At 40.2% G+C, this 17,539-nt stretch overlaps 1 pseudogene; it reads right to left on the reverse strand.

Annotated features, from left to right (window-relative positions):
* Positions 1-3,213: 3,213 nt before the first annotated feature.
* On the reverse strand, positions 3,214-16,481 carry LOC140003210 (ubiquitin carboxyl-terminal hydrolase 42-like; annotated as a pseudogene).
* Between the last annotated feature and the right edge of the window lie 1,058 nt (positions 16,482-17,539).

Below are 17,539 nucleotides of genomic sequence, written 5' to 3' on the forward strand. Positions count from 1 at the left end.
GCCATGAAAAAGTCCTTTGCTTTTATTTTAATAGAAGCAACCTCTCCCTACTTGCATAATATAATGCTTTTTTTTTTTTTTTATATAATGCTTTTTTTTTGCTTTTATTTTAATAGTAGCAACCTCTCCCTACTTGCATAAATCTGAGGATAGCATCGACGTAGAGAGCACAGCGCAGCTTCAGTACATAAAGATTTGATATCTGCACCACAGTATCCTAACAAACAAAAATCAAACGTTACATCAGTCAAGGCCCAGGTTTACAACATGCAACATTTAAACAATTTGTAATGCCAAAACCAAACAGGTTAACAGGGAATTCAAAGTGCTACCGCTCTGCAGGGAAGTTTCATGTTGCGCACTGTCTCATCTTGCGCTTATGCAGCTGAAACAGACTCCTCATCAAAAACTATACTCTTGAGGAAGATGCCCCAGAACCATTTAACGTTCTCAGACAACAAAAAGAACGACAACAAAGAGTAAATAGATGAAAGCATCTAACTCTGATTGCTATGAAGGCGTGCCAGCTGCCTCGTTGACTAGTTGTGCAGCAAGGCACAAGAGCTTGGGTACTGCCTGGTACAAGCTAAGGTTCTTTACAACTTGCTCACAAGCAAGAATCCATTTTGGTTTCAGTCTTACCAATGCATTTCTCAGCTAGTTCATCAAGCAACATGTCCGGTGGCTTAGGGGTCCAGTCACGAGTATGAATCTTGAAAATTTCTTTTCTAGCCTGGAAGCAAAATCATTGTGTTTTAGCTTGTCCCAAGTTTTCCTTAAAAATACCAAGAAACAAACAAACCAAAAAGCAAGCAAACAAATAAACAAACAAAAAAAACCCAGTCCTTCCTCAAAACCCCTCATCTATTAATACGCTTTTCTTATTTGCTCAACTTTCAAGTATTTTACAGTTATTTAATATACACTCTGCATTTTCAACCAGGAAATTGAATATTTCTTATTTGTTATACTGAACTTTTTCTAGGAACCTACAATGAAAGAAAAGGCATTTATAGCTTCAATAACAAGTTTCCAAACTACGGGACCTAATGACCCAGAGGAAAATACTGTAATGAAAAATTTATCCAGAAACATTTCTTTGTTGTCCAAAAATCTTCTCTAAAACTTAGCAAGCTTTCATTGTGACAGTCTCATTACTTCATCACATTTGCTTTTCAGGCAGTAAATTCACAGAAAGCACTTCTGGCACAATGCTTCAAATTGCTACAATTACTATAAAGAAGAAAATAATTATGACTCAAACTACTACCACCGATCCGGGGCACAATCAAATGCAAACACGTCCCCTATTCATTCAGAAGTGAAGGATTGAGACCAAAATCACAACTTCATGATGAAAACGCCCAAGTGGACTAAATAATTAAGCAAACAGGTACAACTTTGGGAATGAAAGGTTTGATTATAGAACTAACTACTTGGTGGTATCATCCTGACCATATATATCCAGTACCAGATTTGCCCTCCATGGAACAACGCAGTGTCTCCACATATCACTCTTTTGTTCAAGTTGTCAATTATTTTTTTTTCCTATAAAGTTGGACTTTGCCATGGTAGAACTAACGTTGAATTTAAGTTCTCACCTCTTTATTTGGCAAGTTGAAGAGGAACTCTCTGCCAAAGCGTCCTGGTCTTCGTAAAGCAGGATCTATAGAATCCAGTCTGTTGGTAGCTCCGATTACCACGATCTCCCCTCTGTTATCTGTGCCATCCATAAGCGTCAGAAGAGTTGAAACAATGGAACTAATAGAAAAATATAGTTTTTATTTACTGGTTCAGTAAATTTTGTTACATTCCACATGACTTTCTTGATGCCGGAACAACCTTCTTCCTAGTAGTCATTCAAAAGTGGGAAAAAAATAGTCTACCAAGTCGGGTTTGTTTTTTTGGTTTGATAATACATCTGCAGACTGGTAAGTCATCAAGCACTTCAAGACTGTTTGAAATAATCTCTACATTAATGGAAAAGGAGTACTGCACACTTCTGCTCAGGAAGAAAATCACGGAAAATGTTCCGTGATGTTCCCTCGTGCTTTGGTAATGCTCTTTCTCAGTGTTTTTAGTCTTGTCCTTTCTACCTTGGCATCTCTCTGCAATAGCTGAGGAGGAAAGCTTTTTAGAGCTACATTCAGTGTCACACTTGAGAGAGGAAGTTTGCCGCAATTTCTCACCAGGCTCAGAAGTCTCTTTGCCGTACAAAACATTTTCATTAGAAATGAGGTCACGTTCTTTTGATCTTCTTGGTTTCTCCTTGTCTCCACCGTCATCACATTGGTACTGTGCGAGGTATTCATCCTTCCCAGTAGATTTCGGAGGGTCCGCGACACTGCACAAAATAAAATCACATTTCTCACTTCTGCTGAAGGACGTGAAGATTAACAGTAAAACCTTCCAAAGGCAAACAAACAAACAAAAACCTCCAGACTACAGGAACACTCGCAAAGATATGCCATTTAGAAACCTCTCCTGCGATAAGGACACCTTCTCCAGCTCCCAGAGAAAGTGTTTTTCCCCTCTTGCTTCTGAAGCCATTGCACTAAAAAAGCACACGCATCTGTCTCCCTCCACATGCTGCTGCTCTGAATAAGAGCCAGAAGATTCAAAACCACCCTATTTGGTCTCCCCACATAGCCGAAAAAAACACCAGTTGAAACAGAGTTTTCTACCTCTCTCCCAAGAATTTACATTCACATATCTTGTGACTGCAAAAATAGAAGGCGGGGCTCAGGAGGAACAGCCAGTGTTGGAAATGAAAAAAAGCAGCCTGTTTCTTCAGAGTCTTAAGCCTATTCTACTAGGAAAACAAAACAAAACAAAACAAGAGGAGAGGAGAACAACAGCGGGAAATTTACCTATTCTCCAGGTGTTCAATTGCAAAGCCTCCGCTGGAGGATCAACAGCTGTGAATTCAGCGTGCTTAGGAGAAATCAGATCTACGTCTGAACCACAACTATTTCAGTAGTATCACTAACTTATGTTACTCTGAAGAAGCAGTCAGCACCGTTTCTATGTTAGGAAATAGCTGAACAGAGTCTGTTATTCACAGGAATTATTCAGGCAGGCTTCTTTAGGAAGGCTGGGTTTCACTAGAACATTACTAGCCTGTAAGCCTCATGGCATCACCTTCCATCTTGACTGCTAAACCTCCTTGCTCCCTACGATCTTCTTTGCCAAGATACAGCTGTCCACGTTTACTTTTCCTACTTGGCTGGACTGAATTTAAGAAGGGATCTTGCAACTCTTCCTCTTGTTTGCCACTTAATCATCACACCAAATGAAAACTATTTGCCTTTCACCTCTTTATTTCAGGCATTCTTTCCTAGTGGTCATTTAAAAACGGAAAGAAAAAGTCCATCAGCTTTTTTTTTTAATATCCAGCAGACTGTTAAGTCACCAAGCACTTCAAGACTGTTGGAAATAATCTCTACATTAATAGAAAAGTAATTCCTCAAACACACTGCGGCCGCTTACCTTTAATACACTCGTTGGATGAGACGGAGCTGTATTTCTTGCTTTCGCCTGCGCTGGAAGGCTTCCCTTCCTTGTAAGGTTGTTTACTGCTCTCACTTCTGCATTGCTCACATGAAGAGCCATCTGGAGGATGGGATTCTTCCTTCTTCTCCCGCGTTATCTTCTGGAAATGAGGATCTAAGTGTTCCAAGGAGCCTTTCACTTTCCTGCTGTTTCTCTTTTTTCTTCTTTTTCTTCTCCTTTTTCTTCTTGTTTTACGCTTGCGATTGGCATTGTCAAAGTGGAGCACACAGAAACACAAATCGTGAAGTCTGAAAGAAACATGCAAGTTTAAAAGAGAAAAAAAGATGTGGCACTTGTTGCCTATATGAAACTTTATTTATTTTACCACAGGTGATGATTTGCAGCATGTCAGCTATTTTGTGGTGCTTTGTGCACACGCCACTTACTTTAGATGTAGCAAACTTAAGCCCTCAGATTGGAGGACCATAGGTCCTGGTTTGTACACAGATCATTAACAATGGCTAGCTCTGGAATACGTGCAAGCAGAAAAAAACTTTTAACCTAATCCAGAATGGTGTACGGATGTGTTTCCAACTATGTGGTCCAAAGCTAGTGCTCTGAAACAATTCAGCAATAGCTTTCCTATCTTCACTGATCAACCTAACAACATGATCCCCAGCCAGCTGATGCTATCTAAGTAACTTAGAAAATACCAGAAAAAAAAAAAAAAAAAAAAAAGAAGAAGAAAAAAAGAGAAGAAAAAAGAAAGGAGAAAAAAAAAAAAAGAAGGAATACATGAGAAGCACCCAGAAAAGAATTAGGATAAAAAATGCGGAGTATGCTGGAATCCTTGCTTACTTGGAATCCTTCTCTCCATGTTTATCCTTAGACTTCTTTTTCTTCTAGAACTTGTGATATTTTTGCATTTTTTTCACCACCTAAAAGCTCCTTTTCTATCTTTCTGTCTTTCCTTTCTATTTCACTTTCACTACCTTCTGCACGGGTAGATTTTCTTTTTCTGTTTCCTTCTGTTTCATTTTTCTGGCGACAGTTCTCCAAATGAGCTGACACAGGTGGAAGCGCATGTCTTTCACGAGAATGTCTTCCAGAATGTTGCTGAGATACCGAGCAACGATGCAAGTCTGCTCGGGGTGTGCTAAAGCGACGTCCATCTTCATCTCTCAAGAGGGAACCGTGAGGCCATCCACTTTTGTAATGACAATGCTTATGTGACCTGCCGTAGTAAGTTGCAGTCCATTTGTCAAAGGCTGCATCGCCGTGAGAGAACTTTCTCTCTCTACTGTCTCCTGTCGCATGAGGTGAATAGTAATCATTGTAATAGCTACATCTTTCCCACCTCCGTGCTTCATCTCGATAGTATCTTTCTCTGCTCCAACTTCTTTCCCCTTTGGATCGGTAATATCTATTGCTACCTTGTTCTGATCTTCCTCCGCTGCCAGATCTGTACTTTGAATATTTGACTGCTCTTCTGCCATTCTCAGGGCTGTTTCTTTCACCAGGGAAAGATCTGCACCTGCTTCCCTCCCAGTGCTCCTGCTTGTGACGCTTTTGCTCAACAACTTCCACGCTCTGAGAACACCTCCTCTTGCTGGAAGGACCTGCTTTTTGACTCTCCTTCTCTTCACTAGGAGCATGTTCCCTCTTGCTTTGGTAATGCTCTTTCTCAGTGTTTTTAGTCTTGTCCTTTCTACCTTGGCATCTCTCTGCAATAGCTGAGGAGGAAAGCTTTTTAGAGCTACATTCAGTGTCACACTTGAGAGAGGAAGTTTGCCGCAATTTCTCACCAGGCTCAGAAGACTCTTTGCCGTACAAAACGTTTTCTTTTGAAATGAGGTCACGTTCTTTTGATCTTCTTGGTTTCTCCTTGTCTCCACCGTCATCACATTGGTACTGTGCGAGGTATTCATCCTTCCCAGTAGATTTCGGAGGGTCCGCGACACTGCACAAAATAAAATCACATTTCTCACTTCTGCTGAAGGACGTGAAGATTAACAGTAAAACCTTCCAAAGGCAAACAAACAAACAAAAACCTCCAGACTACAGGAACAGTCGCAGAGATATGCCATTTAGAAACCTCTCCTGTGATTAGGACACCTTCTCCAGCTCCCAGAGAAAGTGCTTTCTCCCCTCTTGCTTCTGAAGCCATTGCACTAAAAAAGCAAATGCATCCGTCTCCTTCCACCTGCTGCTCTGAGAAAAAAGGCATAGGGGCGAGCGGGGAACAGCCAGTGTTTCTCCAGACAGTGGAGAAAAATGGAAAAACATTCTATGAAGGAACACAAGTTCTCCTTGAGGCACCAACCTGCATCAGAGTGATATGCTCAGTGCTGATCATTAGTTCTGTTCGTAACGCTGGACATACAGCATGGAATTGTACTAATTTAAATCCTTCCATTAAATACTATTAGTAGACAGATAAAACCGTAACGAACTTCCATAAGGTCTTGTCTTAATCAGACTGTGCTCATTTTACCTCGTTTCCTCTGACAAGCTGTTCAGCTGGCTGGCTGTGAGGGACTCCGTGATGATTTCTCGATTGACTGAAGGCATAGCTCCAGGCATCTGCAATCAAAACGCACAAGTCAGCAGACAAAAAAATACTATTTGTAGTAGTACTGAGGACTAGTCTTGTCAGAATTTCTCCATTAAATGGTAAGCAAGACCGTTTTGAGTTGTATGCATTATCTACACTTCAAAGATAACCCCAACTCACCTCCCAAAATCTACTTTATGAAACTTAGGAATTTTTATCTCAGCTGAGCTTAAGTTGACAAGTTCTAATGTAAGCTCAGGTCTGCAGATTCTAATGGGATAATACCACAAAGTCTTACAATCACATTTGTGCTGTGTTTTCTCAGTATTTCACCTGAATTAGGAACACAATAAACACTCCCGAATACATCATAGGTGAGAAATTCTCGATGGAGCAAATCTATGTTTCAAGCAATCCATTTGTTTTAGAAAAGAACATCTCAGAAGGTTTAACAGGTTCAACTCGGCAAGTGGAATCATCAAGTTTCAGTCCGTTTTCTTTCGATTCATTAACTAACCTAATAGCACCATTTAGTGAATCGGTTTTTGGCAGCTCATGCTGGGATCTTCCTTCGTCAGCATTCTGACAGGAAGAACCGGAATGCTGCAATGTACGGACTACCTTTCCAACCAAAATTCCATTAGAGGACATTGCATTGCAATTCCTTTTAAATAAGCCCTTTGACTCCTCCTCAGATTTTCCTGAAGATTCTGCACCGTAAGGGACTGTGTTATCAGAGCTGAGTTTAGGATTTTCATTCACTGTTGGCTCCACAAAAATCTCATCAGAAACTTTTTTGCTTGTTTGCATTTGCTTCATTTGCATTACCGAATTTGTAATTGTGGATGAAGGAACAGCCTGGTAGAGATCTTCGTCCTCCGCAGCACTGCTAAGACAGTCAGGCTGTGACACAGTCCGACGAGCAGGCAATTTATTGTGAATACTGGTGGTGATCTTCTGTTTTCTTGACGGATCAGTAATTGAAGGCCTGGTAATTGTCTGGTTTTGAACACAGGCCATCGGTGGTGCTGAAGATGGCCTTTTTAGGGTGACACCAGTGGTCTTTGCGTCCTCTTTTATGGATCCATTTCCATTTAAACGGCTTGAATTCTGTATTTAAAAAGAAGAAATGGCAAGATGGATTAACGCAAACACTGCATTTAACATTTTGAAACACAAAACTCTCCTACTGAGTATTTCTACAAATGGTCTTAACACCTACAAAGAAAAACACACTGCCCTTTAAAGATAAATGCAAGTCCAATAAGCGTATTCAATTCCTGCTTTTGGTTTACAGCCGATTGGAATCAAATTAACATCATCTTTGAAAACCAGCCAAACAACTTAACATTACCTGCTGCTATTCCCAAATATATTTATTTTCCCCTTTAAACATACCCTGAAAAGCCTGAAGTAATTGTTCTGGTGCTCAGGAATAAGACACTTAGTTTTCCCTGTCTTAGCTAAAGTGACGACGATAGGAAAAACAAGTCCTCTTTTAAATGATTCGAGGATTAGTACACTCTGCTTAAATTGTCAAAGAGCGTAGCTCTCTGTGCTTTAGAAAGCTGTCTTGGAGGTATTAAGTAATGGAGTCGCATGGCTGCACAATTTAGCAGTAACCACTGTTTGAATGACTCTGGCTGTAGCATGAAGGCTGTGAAGAAAGCTGCAGCATGGGAAGGAAAACAAAACTAAGATGCTGAAAACCAAACAAAAAACCCCACACCAAACCCCAAACCCACTAGCAGTTTGGTGCCGTTACCTGCCCTCCCACTTCCCTGAATTACCTTAATCATATGAGGAAGAAGTCGTGGTCCCATAAATCCAGCCTGCTTACTATTAGCCCCCTGCTGACCAGGAGGGAATGAACAGGGATAAGATGGTGCTGGCAAGTAAAACGCACGTTCTCCAAGTGTCAAATCATAGCGCCTTCAGAAAAGAGCAGTGATCGGAGTTTAGTTTTTCTTTCAGCCTACTCTTGGATTAAATCCCATCCTATAATTTTAGAGGAACAGTTCATACGATATGGAAGCCTTCTCTACAGAAGGCTTCGCCAAGACTACAAACTGAAAAGGAGAGAACAGTCTTCCTACTAAGACTATCACTTTCAGAACAATCATTCATTCTTACACGACAGATGACCTTCATTTTTCTCCTTCTCTAAATTAGCCAGCTACAGGTAACACATAGATAGCAATTTACACAAGTGCTGCAGTTTCAGGCCAAGCAACAAAAGATAATAAATGACACAGAGAATTTCAGGTTAGACAGAACTGAATTAGACAAATAATAATCTTTCCCTGGGATAGCAAGAAAAACACTTGCAAAACAGAAAAATATCAATAACAGGAAAGTAAATCTCTTCTGAACACATGTTAAGATTTGTTATTACCTGATATAAAAAAGTATGTAAGCTTGCTGACCAAGAACTCTCTTAATGTCAGTACGGACTACTTTAGCATCATTCATCTGATACCAAAGTCCATTACCAGCCTGCAAATAAAGACAACCATTTCTTTAGGTGAATTGCACGTGTTCCAAATGAAATCACGGATAGGAACAAAATACACACGTGTCAAATAAAAATATAATGAAATCTTTTTCCCTAGAAACAGTAGCTGCTAGTCACGCTTTCACTGGTTTGCCAGCACAACCTTTACCCTGTTAGAAATGCTGTTGACTTCTACCTTTACATAGCATATATAGTGTCCTGAGTGACAGCTGACACCGTGATGTACCAGCACCGCGTATAAGGCATAGAGCAGTGGTTCTCCCATTGACTGTGACATGTAGGCTCTCAGGTCCAAATACTCCGGATATTTCACCACCTAAAGAGAGACCAAGAAGATAGAAAATTATCCCAGAGTACTTCGTGGACTAGCCAGAGAAAAACACTTCCAAAAAACACAGACTAGAATTTATTTCTAGAATATATTTCTAGAAGATATTTCTTGATTCACTACAAATAAGTCTTCCCATAAACAATGTTGAAGACTAGAAGTTGCAGAGAACTGTTTCCTGATGAATCAGCCTTCTCAGAGGAAAGCATATGCTTCTTGTCAAGCGGGAACTTTATTGATATTAAGAGAAAGAATAAGCCATAGTCGTTAGTCTACAATTACTGTCTGAAAATATAAACAACTTTCAGCTTTGGGGGATGTCCCATTACACAATGATATAGTTGCATTACAGTGGTAAATATACCTTGTTGATCTTTCCACCTGTGAAATCTGCAAATCTTTTCAGTGATATTGTGAGAACCTTGGAAGAACGGTGTATGGTAAATCTCTTGGATGCAGGAACCATCTTTTTACACCTTAAAAACAAGCAGAGATAAGTGTTTGAAGGCATCTTCTTTTTTCGCCCCCAAAACAAACTCGTTTTAATGTCTCACGCATGCCTATGCTATTTGAATGACATTTACTTGCATAATAGGTTGGTCTTTTTTCTTTTCATAAACCCATGCACTGCGTGTCAGGTTTGTTAATACAGTGAAGAAGGTAAATTCTCCCAAAACCCCGGGCATAGCAGGAACAGGAATCTCTCACGAAAGGGTATTACCAGGTTGGATGGCAAGGTACCATTTCTTGGTCTACAAAAGTGGCTATTTGAACTCCAATCCTGGATACATTCTTTCAGCTTTCAAGGGAAATACAAATAATGAAAGTGGAACGAGAGAGCCTTGGTCCCCAGGACTAGAAATTGCAAATAATCTCCAACATAGGTCGTCTATCAACATCAAAAATACAACAGAAGCACATGGTCATTCTACAGGAGGGAGACATTTAACAGTAGGAAGTCTTCATGTACTGAGCTTGTCTGGAAAGACACTGAAACTGTCTGCCATCCTTTGAAACACAATAGTTCAGTTTGATACATTGCCCGCTCCAAGGTAGGACCTACAGTGTAAGCAGTGAAAATTAGCCACTAGCCCAGAGAACAACGGAAACTGGGCAGTTTACATCAAGAAAAGTACTGTCGAGAGCTAATAAATAGAAAGAACAAAAGTATCTCTTTTTGAATTCTGATGGCAAAATACGAGCCAGAGAATTGCAAACCCATAGGGAATGCCTCTGAACAAGACTTCCCCCCTCCAAAGAAACAAAAATCCAAGTGTTTTATAAACTTCCACAAAACTCGTAAGTAGATCCAAAGTTTAGAGGTAGTCCAACAGAGTCATGCAACATATAAAACTGACATCTAGGATTAAGACCTAATTCGTCAAAATCTTACTCGCTACATTTATAGCAATTCTCTCCACCCAGCTCTTCAGGTTTCACAAAGAGTTCCAGAGCTCTGGTAACAGATGAAACCGCCTAGAGGAGCGAGAAAGAAGAGCGTAAAGTCACCGTAAATTCAAAATTCCAGAGACGTACTAGTAGTTTGTAAGAGAATCTTACTAACATACTCCAGCGATCTACTATGAGCACTGTGAAGAAGGAGGCAGAAAGAGCATGCTCAGCATTGACCTCACCTGGAAGTCATTTGACTTCGGAACAAATACTTTTCCAGTAGCCTAGACAGCACCTATAGTGTGCTTTGTCATCAATACTGGGGACAAATTCATCAGTCTAACAATTAGATGTACATTGGGGTAGAACAACAGAGAAGTATGACAGCATTATAATTTTTGCAGAAAGAGAATTCTTTCCCCTTAAACCCAATGCAAATGTGGAGACTATTTACATGGGTTCCACAGAAGGACAAAGTCCAATCCACTTCCTTAGCACCACCAAGCTCTTACGTTTTAACATTATATGTGGTTTGGTTTTTTAAGGTAAACAAGTTTAATTTAGAAAGTTAGGCATGTACTTAAACATCATGAATTATATTTAGAAAACATCTTACCTTTATATCCAAAGTGATATCAAGAAATGCCTCATACGTATCCGAAACTGCTTTGCAATTCAAGCACTTCACTGGAAGCAAAATATAAATGCTTAACCTTATGTGAAGGAGACTAACTGTCCAAATTCAAGTTGTTGCCAGATACTACTTTAGACAAACTACAGACTGCTTTACTACCGACAAAAGACACAGATCAGTTCTAAGGACAGGAATATTTTTTAAAGTACCTCTCGATCTTAGAAATCCTCCAAATATTTGATGAATGATGGTGGTAGCTTGAGAAGATCTGTCCAATCTGGAAATAAATTATAATCAGACCTCAGAAGATTTAAGGCGCAGAGTTAACTCTTCAAAGAGTTTTATGAAAACTAAGGATGATGTAGACTTTCGTTGCTGATAGTAAATAAGGCACTAAAAGGTGCTAGAGATCATTTTTGATAGTAAATAAAGGACTAGAAGGTGCTAGAGAATGTATGAAAGTGAACTTGTTTATGCTTACTCGGTGCTTCCATTCAAGCACGCTTCCTGCATAGCATCAACAGTATAGCGCAAGAACTCGTGTGCGTCTTCTTGACTGCCAAAACGGAAATGTTGTCCTATTCCTAAAGAAGAAGATGATAGTATTCACCTCATTTAAAAATGAAATCATTCTTCTATTTCTAAAATCTCTCTTCTTTCTAGTGTTAAAACCACTTATACACATCAAATAAGTATTTGAAGATTACAAGCTATCGAAAAGAAACACATCTGAAGCCACTTACGACTGAGATTACTGATAACATGCGTAGGCTCGATGGCATCAACAGTGCAACGCAGGGCCTGGTTAATGTGAGTCTCCATTGTGCACATCATGCAAAAATCTTGTTCACGACCTGAAGAGTGAAAGAAGAAAGCATCCCAGTCCAGCAAAATATCCATAACTACAAACAAACATCTAAGTAAAATTTAAACTATAGATACGATATCCACTCTCCTTGCTACATTCTATTCTCCCAAGATGCCAATGTCCCAACAGTCTTGTAACATTTCATTTCACACAACTTTACAGAATAAAAGTATCCACTAAGCCTGTATTCAAATGCATTTTGTGATGAGAAATCTAAAAGACTACTGCAAAGTCACATTTGTAAAGGCTGACAGGAATGTGAACTCCACAGGCTGAAAAATGTATTACTCTCTAAAATTACTACTAAATGCATTACTGTCCAATGCACTTCATTATTCCCACGAAGCAATAAATGATCCTTTAATAAATACATAAATAAATAAATTCATTCATTAAACAAACAGTGCATTAATTGCACTCCGTATGCTATTCGGAGCCCACTGCTAATACAGTGCTCAAAGCCAGCTTCTACAGGTAAAATCAGGCAAATAAGCTTGTCTCAGAATCACTGCTGTTCTTTCACCTTCAGAGCTGTCCAACAGATTTGAAATACTCTTAGAAAGTACTCACATGACTGGCCGTGCTCGAGAGAAAGCATGTAATTGGCAAGTGGGGGTGTGTAGGTCAAACACTGTAGAGTAGCATTAAGAAAACATGTGTTGCCAAGATTGTACAGGCCAACTCCAACACTTTGTGTTTCTCGCCAATCCATACAAATCTTCTCAGGTGGAAAAAGAATGCTCTGTGGTGGAGCAATTCCATCATTAACGACTGCAAGAAAGTTAAATTTAAAAAGAGATTTTGTTTGTTTGTTTCTAAGCAAGGTATTTAAAAAAATACTATTCTGCAGGAGCACCTAGAGGAGCTAGCTACAATCCAAGCCAGAAGAAAATTATTGCAGACAGCTTTAATACCGCCAAATTCAAATTGGCTGGTCAACACAATGTTTTGGGGAAAAAAAAAAAAAACAAAAAACAGCTTTCGTCAACCATTTTAATTTTTCTAAGGCAAGGCTAACTGCCATTCTGTTTGTAGTACCTAATGCCAAGTTCCTCTCCATCTATAATCTTTAACCTGATTAACTCAACTACTGTTTTTTTCCTTATTATAACTTAAACCACAAGCTTAGACTTGAAATTATACGGAAAAAAGGTAAAAACTAGTAACTAGGAATGACGGTACCCCTACAGATACCAGATCTTTTCCTGAGCAATGTTATCATTCAAAAAACGTGTGAAAAATGGAAGCTGTGAATAGCAACAATCAAACACTTTTCTTTGCAAAACGGAAAAGACATGGATGAATCTGTGCATTACAAAAAGCTCCCCATATTTCTCTGTTGACTGTAAATATATCAAAATTAATTTCTGTAACATCAGTCACTTCAGTTGCCTTAGGGGATTCGCTTTTGAAGTCTTTGTTCACACTAGTCCCCTTCTCTATCAGTGCAACAAGTAAGAACTGCATTTTCTACTTTTGCTTTGAAGAAAATGGAGTCAGGATAAAGCTCACACTTACTTAGATCTCTTGGGGCAAAAGCCTTAGATTTTTCAGATGATCTACAGTAAATAGCACCTCCACGTCCTTGGGCCACAGAGACTTGGCTTGAATCTTCTGCAGGCGGTATCTGGCCCCAGTTTGCGGTGCGTGACATCAGTATTTTAGTACTTGGTTTCTTGGATTTGCCAGACCGCCTTGAAGAGGGCTTTTTAGACTTTGAAGATTTGGGCTTCTTAACTACGGTCATTGTTGACATCTGCGACAGAGACAGAAGTTCTGGTTGACGTAAGAATATCAAGAAGCATTCCAAGAAGAAAAGAGTAGCAGAAGTCCTGTCACTTAATCTCAAAGAAACAGCCTTAAGAACTAAATCGCTGGTATGAATGATTTAAAAAGAATCCCCAAACTAAACACACAAAGTGAAAATTTCCATCTAAACTCTATCGGTATTACTTTTAGCTTCTGCAGAACTAGTGGCTGATGCCATTTCTTTCACTTCCGTAGGATTTTAATCCATTACAACTCTGGAGTCTTTTTAATATAAAAATGTAGAAGACATTCTCTGAGGGGAATCAGTTATTTATTGATTTCCAGAGTTGCACAATTATCTGTTAATTATTACCTATGATCTAATAGGTAATTGTTGCAATTATCTATTGCTGGCGTTAGTAATGGAACACTATTACTTCACTGCCTGTGTTTTTCTGTTTCGTGTGCACAAAGGTACCCAGAACTCACTGCTCCTTTTCTTCTGTCTTTCCAGGGATCGCCCTCTACCTCACTGTCTACTGCACCAATCATGAGGGGTTTGTTGTTATTCTATAATGAGCCTAGCTTTTAAATACACCTTTTCTGGGCGTCACTTTGTGATAGCAAGTTAATTTGTGAGGGCTCCTCAGTCTACATCATGTGGTCGCTTTTTCCAGGTGAAAAAGCGGAGCCGTAAGTGGCAGTACACTAAAGCCCTGGCATGTTGAGATCCAAGAAGAGAGATGTTTGGCCCTCCTTCTCACTCCTGGGAACCATATACCTCAAAACCCACAGAGGATGGGCTATATCTCAGAGAAATCTTGGGAAAGGAGAGCATGAAGAGCACGTTTGCAAATTTATTTCTCCCTGGGCTTCTTCTGCTTCTCCACGAAATACGAGTTTGAATATAACTTTGGCAGCAGTACTTCTGGTGTTTTACTCCTACCACATTTAAAACTCCTACAAAAAACTGAAACGTTAGACTAAAAAGCAGCTCTTTCCGTTCTGCTTTGTAAAGTTGCACGTTTTCCTCATGCAAAACAACAGGGCAATGTAAGCTAGAAATGGAAATGCTGAATGTAAAACAAAACAAAACAAACCTCAGCCCTCCAGGACAAAAGCCAATAACTGCTACAAAGTCCTTTTTAAAATGCTGATTAGGTTTCAAGGTGATACCGCTTTAAATAAGCATAATTGTGTGTCCGTAGGCAGAAGCATCCATGACAGGATGAACTTCTATACTTCATGTTTTGTTACTGTCTTACTGTAGCACACAGGGACTTGTTACCTATAGGGAAACCACTAACCTAATGGAGCGTTTAAAACATAAGCTAGTTTGTTATACCAAAATGACTGAGAGAACAAAGCATAAAGTGCTTTCAGATTTCTAGCACACCTTGATTGCTATCCATTAAACTTCAGACACGTTAAACAAAACACAGTAAATAAGAAAACTCCTAGTCCCACAGCTGGCAAATTATGTGCAGAGGTTGTAACTAGAACTTTTTTCCCTTGACATTTTACATTTAAGATTGATTTTAAATCCATTTTATACACACTTTCCATTCCTGAAAAAACAATACGCAAACCTGAAAAATGCATTTACACGAGAAATGAAGTCGTCCTTGTCCGACTGGAAGACTAAGGTGACAGCTCCTGGGCTCAGGGATTTTCAGATAAGCTCCGATCTTCACCAGTGACAGCTCCTTTTTTCGGATTGAAAGAGAAAATGTTTCAGCAACACACTGAAAACACACTTAAGGGACAAGAAACAAAATTAAGACTGTAGTGAGAAGGAGAAAAGAAAAACAACACTGGGGAAGAAAGGAAAAGGTAAAGGAAAAAGGAAAAAGGAAAAAAGCCTTGATCTTTATACTGACCAACGAGATAAGCCTTACACATTTTTAAGTTTATTTTTGACAACTGATTGAGGCGTTACCAGGTATTAAGTACGATTCAAGAGCAAATATTAACACTAGAAAGAAGAAATCCGATCCACCACCACTGTTTCAAAATACATCCATTTCTAATGTGGAGATAACGTCTCTCTGACAAGGTAGTAGAAAAACTGTAAATACCGACAGAGCTTCCTCTCCCGATGTTCCATATACATACCGATGCTGTTCCTACACCTACGCTCTGAGCATAAATTTATGTTGACATGAGTATCGGGTGTTACTCCTCTCTTTGTTTGCCTTGAGAGACACACCTCTTGTCCACTGAAAAGTAAACTCAAGATTCCAGATCAGTTAAGACAGTTGCTATCCCCCCATTCAGAGTTCTGCAGCAGCACTGTTCAGATGTGTTTAGCAGTCTCTTTAGAAAATGTTATCACTTAGGACCTGCTTCTCAGTAGGTACACGTTTGGCCTCCGCTTAGCAGAGAGTCAATCCCAGCTTAAGCTTTCGTACAAGAGCCCCTTCACAAAACGGACTTGGGCCCTGACATAACTGAGCTTAACCTTTAACCTTGAAGCTTCCTTAAAGAAGGAAGCAGCACCCAGGCCAGGAAATAGAAATTAATCGTCACTTTACCCTGAAACGCAGTGAGCTATTCTGTGCTGGCAGGATTGCTGCCGGGCTGGCCGACGAGGCGGCGGGCAGCTCCCCGGGGCCACAGGGCCTGTCACAGGGAGCCGCCGGAGGTCTCCAAGGTCCGGGAACAGCGGCAACAGCGGCAACAGCGAGGACAGAGGGGACAGCAGCAACAGCAGCAGCCACCTCAGCCAGGGCCGTCTCCACAACCGCCAAAACGGTCTCGGAATGCTGCCGAACTCGGAGCTCCAGCGTGACGCCTTTTGAACCTGGCCGCTGGAAGGACCTGCTTTTTGACTCTCCTTCTCTTCACTAGGAGCATGTTCCCTCGTGCTTTGGTAATGCTCTTTCTCAGTGTTTTTAGTCTTGTCCTTTCTACCTTGGCATCTCTCTGCAATAGCTGAGGAGGAAAGCTTTTTAGAGCTACATTCAGTGTCACACTTGAGAGAGGAAGTTTGCCGCAATTTCTCACCAGGCTCAGAAGACTCTTTGCCGTACAAAACGTTTTCTTTTGAAATAAGGTCACGTTCTTTTGATCTTCTTGGTTTCTCCTTGTCTCCACTGTCATCACATTGGTACTGTGCGAGGTATTCATCCTTCCCAGTAGATTTCGGAGGGTCCGCGACACTGCACAAAATAAAATCACATTTCTCACTTCTGCTGAAGGACGTGAAGATTAACAGTAAAACCTTCCAAAGGCAAACAAACAAACAAAAACCTCCAGACTACAGGAACACTCGCAGAGATATGCCATTTAGAAACCACTCCTGTGATTAGGACACCTTCTCCAGCTCCCAGAGAAAGTGTTTTTTCCCCTCTTGCTTCTGAAGCCATTGCACTAAAAAAGCACACGCATCTGTCTCCCTCCACATGCTGCTGCTCTGAATAAGAGCCAGAAGATTCAAAACCACCCTATTTGGTCTCCCCACATAGCCGAAAAAGACACCAGTTGAAACAGAGTTTTCTACCTCTCTCCCAGGAATTTACATTCACATATCTTGTGACTGCAAAAATAGAAGGCGGGGCTCAAAAGGAACAGCCAGTGTTGGAAATGAAAAAAAGCAGCCCGTTTCTTCAGAGTCTTAAGCCTATGCTACTAGGAAAAAAAAAAAAAAAAAAAAAAAAAAAAAACAAAACAAGAGGAGAGGAGAACAACAGCGGGAAATTTACCTATTCTCCAGGTGTTCAATTGCAAAGCCTCCTCTGGAGGATCAACAGCTGTGAATTCAGCGTGCTTAGGAGAAATCAGATCTACGTCTGAACCACAACTATTTCAGTAGCATCACTAACTTATGTTACTCTGAAGAAGCAGTCAGCACCGTTTCTATGTTAAGAAATAGCTGAACAGTCTGTTATTCACAGGAATTATTCAGGTAGGCTTCTTTAGGTAGGCTGGGTTTCACTAGAACATTGCTCCGCAAGTCCCTTCTATTCCTTTTCCCCTTAGAATCTGGGGATGTTTCAGCTAAAAAG

Source organism: Anas platyrhynchos, chromosome 9 (assembly GCF_047663525.1).
Source record: "Anas platyrhynchos isolate ZD024472 breed Pekin duck chromosome 9, IASCAAS_PekinDuck_T2T, whole genome shotgun sequence".
Classification (NCBI taxonomy): Eukaryota; Metazoa; Chordata; class Aves; order Anseriformes; family Anatidae; genus Anas; species Anas platyrhynchos.